The sequence below is a fragment of the Caloenas nicobarica genome, chromosome 11 (assembly GCF_036013445.1).
Source record: "Caloenas nicobarica isolate bCalNic1 chromosome 11, bCalNic1.hap1, whole genome shotgun sequence".
In the NCBI taxonomy this organism is placed as follows: domain Eukaryota; kingdom Metazoa; phylum Chordata; class Aves; order Columbiformes; family Columbidae; genus Caloenas; species Caloenas nicobarica.
In genome coordinates, this window is record NC_088255.1 from 2,413,381 (window position 1) to 2,418,183 (window position 4,803).

A 4,803-nucleotide genomic window follows, 5' to 3' on the forward strand; every position below is an offset into this window, starting at 1 on the left:
TGAACAATTTGAAGATTACAGGCAGCCATTGTTTCCATGATCTCCTTGTCTAGTACATCCTCTGTTTTGTGTCTCTGCACTCCCCAAAAGTTACTCAGCTAAAGTAAACACAACTTAATGAAAACTAAGCCTCTTGTGGTTAGAGCAGACCATAGTGCATGTGCTTTCCCAAACTGAAGAACATTAGCTGGATGCTTTTTATGCCAGATGGAATCGTACCTGCAGTAAAAATCTGGTGAGTAAACAGCAGCTTAAACAAAGAACGATGACGATTTGGAGCCAAGATTTTAACATCAATTGCTAAAAAAGGCATTAGCTTGGAACTACTGAAAAATCTCTTTATGCCAAGCATAATGCCATAATCTTTGTTTTATGAGCTTAATTTGGTCTCAGGAAGATCTAGGGAGATAGCGAGTGACCAGAGATCAGTGTCCCCTGGAAGTGGTTCTCTGCATACTCCAAAGAGCAAGTAATTAATTTCAAATTGTGGGACCAGTTCAGCAGTGGTGGAGGAAACAAGTGATGGAAATGCCAAGCCATGTTAGGTGAAATGCTGGAAAAGCTCTGAGACAGAGCCAAATTACTGGGAAAATTGGGGGGTTTAGGTCCAAACCGCTGTCGTGCAGCTTCAACACTGCAGCTTCAGTGCTGCAGGACAGAAGGTCACTTTAAGTAGCACAAACATCAGTAGAGGAGAAATTACCAAAAAACCTCAAAAGACATCCCAGGTATTTGAAAAAGCAACAAAGTAAAAGATTTACGGTTGGTTTGGGGTTGTCCTTTTTTGCTCTTCCATAGTCGTTTTTCATCATTTCATTGTGTTTCAGGAGTACTAACTGCCTTATGGTTCGAATTGAGTTTTACTGTAAAAACGCCAATACGGAAAGCCATGGTTATTGCCATCTATTTCTAGTGGAAAAAAAAAATTGGTCGACCTTTACAGTAAGTTAATATTTATTACTTATTTATAAAAGTTAATGGTTGTTCTTTTATTAAGACAGCTACAAATCAATCTTTATAGAGTACAACAGGGTAATAATAATAATACTTGTTAACTTTATATAATACAATCCATCAAGTTCTTTATAGCTTTACAGCATGCTAGAAACATCTAAGCATAACTGCGAATTCTTGTTTATTAATTATTATAAATTGTTAGTTAAACCACCTACAGTATTATTTTGGTTATTTTACTTCTTATGGCTGTGTCTACAAACTCAGCCAAAATTATGGTCAGTCTGTAATCTTTTGCATCACTGGTAATTAATCCTTTAGCTCCAGGTTTCGTTAATACCTGTGTTGGTTGAAATTCAATGTTCTGAGTGTGCCAGTTGCTGCATTAGTCACTAGTAATACTGATACTATTAGTAATACTGATACTAATTACTCATTAGTAATACTGATCAGGGTTTTTAAATGGTGGTAAACTGTTTAATGAGTCGGCACCTCTTTTGTATTAGCATTGTCCAGTGTAGAACTGTACTTTAAATTTGGACACTCTTGAAAGAAGAGTGATTATGGAAGAAATGGCTCCCTTTGACTACATGTAATATACAATAATTAAGATGGAAAGAAGAGATGGTTGTGCAGTCTAAATGAAATTCGTTTGACATTTTCGGTTTCCCAAATGAAAATAGTTATTACTATTCTTTGTAATAACTAAAATAGAACCCGCTTTGTTTCATTGTAGAGTTGGTTTTCGTAAAGCTCTGAGTCACTGAGATAACAGGATAGGGAGCATTGCTGGAACATGTGTATGGGTAGAAAATCCACATGGAGAAGAGGACATGACTGCGGTGGCCGTCCTGCTTTTGTGGTCTCTATGTCTTTATGGCATTACTATACAGTCCCAATTCTGCAAAACTCACAATTCGTGCCCAGCATTGTGTTCTTTGAGGTCAGTGGGATTTCTGGCTTGCTCAAGATCAGCATGTTCCTTATAACTATATAAAGTTACTTTTAAAACATAAAGAGAAAAGCAGTATAATTTCAAGTAGTGGAATGGTGCAGGCAGTACAAAGCAACTTCTCTGTGGTTTTAAATATGCCTATGAAATAAATACTGCTTTCAGAACAAGGACTAGTACAAAGAGAGGAAGATGAGGAGGAAGGTCTGTCTGTATTTATGCAACTGGCTTTGTCGGGTCCTGAGCGAGGAAGGACCAGGTAACATCCTCAGGACTCCCAGAAGGAAAGAGTCTGTCCCATGGGGTGGGGAACCGGACAAGGAACGGACCCTCCAGCAACCGGGACAATCGAGGGAGGAAAAGGTAAAGAAGTCACTGAGAAATGTGTCTGGGAAGCGGCAGTGATGTAAGGGGAATTTCTGGCTTTTCAAAATGGTTAATAGATTCAAACCAGTGCCCTGGTAATGCAATTGGTACTAAAATCCTCATGCTCCAACTGCACAAATATGCGGATGTTTATATACTAAGAAAATATGTTATATTATGCATTATGAAAAATATGAGTCCATGTAAAAAGACATTTAAATTAACCCCAAACTGGCTATTTTCTTATATATTTAAAACATCTGGTATAGAACAGTGCCATATTCTGCATTTTGTGTATCTTGAAATGTGGACTGTTTTTCACATTTCAACTGAATATCTTTCCAGTAAGCACAGTTCATTCTGGAAAGGAGTTGTTTGGGTTTTTTTTTTTTCCCTATTGCTAAAATTACATGTGTAGACTTAGTGGGTAAATACTGACAAAACATAGTAAAAGTAAACTAGTTTAATCAAGATCTTTTTTTCTTAGCCTTTCATGTTTCAGAACCAATGTGTCAACTGCTTTCATGTATCACTTTATTAGACAAAATATATACAGCAAACTGATACTGACAATGAAATAAAGATAACAAATCCTTTTTATTAACTGTATTGAGGCCTCAGTACTTAAGTATTGCTGCCAGTCTTTTATTTCTGTGATATTTCTGCTGGGATCTTGTTTGCTTTTCAAATGCATTGTTGAGCTTTCTGTTGATATCTATTCCAGATGTTTTCAAGTTCTGGTAATTTGTTTTCCATATGATACCTACTTACAGAACCATTTCACTTGTAGTTATTGCAATTGTATCTGCTAGCTGCATTCCCTTCTGGATGTAACATTTTTCTTCCATCAGGATAGGTTTTCCCACTGCTTCTGCTATTTATTTCAGTATTTCCACAGTAATGTCCAGGTGCATTTAAAGTTTGGTTCATGTGCCTGCAAGAGTTTACAGGTTGAGATTTGGAACTTGCAAGTTGGCTGGTGCATGAGTCCGTATGAATAGTTTGTTGATTTTAGAAAACTAACTCGAAATTAGATGTCAGTTTTAGAAACAGAATAACACGGGATTTTGTTGTAATAATCACGCCTAATCTCATCCGTAATGCAACAAAGGATTTTAATATTATTGTAAATTCTGTATGCAGTTAATAGGACTTAAACATGCACTTACACACTTATACACTTTGCTGTACTGTACCCACAGTGTTATATGTGGTTGTAAAAAATATCTGGCTCTTTTCTGATACACTATAAAAAGGAAAATAAGAAAATAGAATTACAATATGTGTCCGGATCAAAGCACTTCTGTATTCTGAGACATTTTTATCATTCAAACCTAGATCTGAATTCCAGTTTTGCACAATTAGAACCTCTTCAGGGTCTGCTAATACATTTTTCTTGCTTTCTGGGTCTATGTGTAGTTATTTGCAGCTTCTTCAGTCTCTCGTTTTGTGCTTCTTTTTGCTCTGAACTTAGCTTTTTTTCTTTACTATGCTGCTTTGTTAACAGAGCTTCAGTTCCTAGAGAAGTCATTCAAGCATCAGTTCAGCCCAGTTGTTCTTGGCTATTCTGGCATCTCGCAGAAGGTATTTTCAATGACAAGGTCCACATGAGGCATCTGACCATTTATTGAGTAACCAAATACTGAAAGTGCAGATGGGCAGCAGGGCCCTGAATTTATAGGCACACCTAGCTGCATTCATAGATATTTTCCAAAGGGATAAACATCAACTTCATTGAGGATCTCTACCTGAAAAACTTGGAACAGATTTTATATGTGATAATAACAGAATCTGCATTTGAGGGCCCAGTCCCTCGCAATGCTAGGCCAGGCTTTACTAAGTGAGCCAGGCCAGAGTAACTGGTTTAAGAGAGAGCCCCGTGATGAGAGTGAACAAAAATCCAAGAAGCTTTGTGAGATCAGAAGCTCCCGGCATTACTCATGGTCTACTGATAAAGCGATAGCGTCTACTCATTCTATGAATTCTGAGTGTGCAAAAATTTTTAATAGCAAAACCAACAAAGACACCGTGGGAGCTGAGTGAGGTTTAGTGAATTCTTTAATTAATTCAGACCCTTCTAGTCGGAAAGTGAAGGTTATTGGGCAACACTAACGCATAGCTCTTCCGTTTGCTTTATTCTGTTTTGTTGTAGGTTTGGTGAACGCTTAGAGACAGCTTGTGCCATTATTCTTTCAAGAAAAACTGCATGAAAAATTGGAGACAAAAACTTTTCTTCACCACTTGAAGGGAATTTGAGAACTATACAGGTAATGCACAGGCGGTGATAATTTGTTGTGTTACAGCTGCAGTCATGAGGACTAAAAAGTTAGAACAGAATATTTCTTGATAGGAGCGGCTTAGTCATTTTTGCCCTTTTACTAAGCAGATGAGTTGCTCTGTATGAGGCTTGTTAGTAGGTGAGTCAAGGTCAAGGGGACTACAGTGGCAGATGTAGGAGATGGTGAAATTGTTGGCTTCTGAAATGCTACGTGTCTTCTAGTGTAAGACAGGTTTTTAAATTATTCCTTTTA

General features: G+C 37.4%; 1 long non-coding RNA gene across 1 annotated transcript; it reads left to right on the forward strand.

Moving 5' to 3' along the window:
- Positions 1–830: 830 nt before the first annotated feature.
- Positions 831–4,533, forward strand: LOC135993250 (uncharacterized). Its single transcript, XR_010606838.1, has 3 exons — positions 831–942; positions 2,072–2,269; positions 4,425–4,533. It is a non-coding gene; the product is annotated as an uncharacterized LOC135993250 (long non-coding RNA).
- Positions 4,534–4,803: the final 270 nt, after the last annotated feature.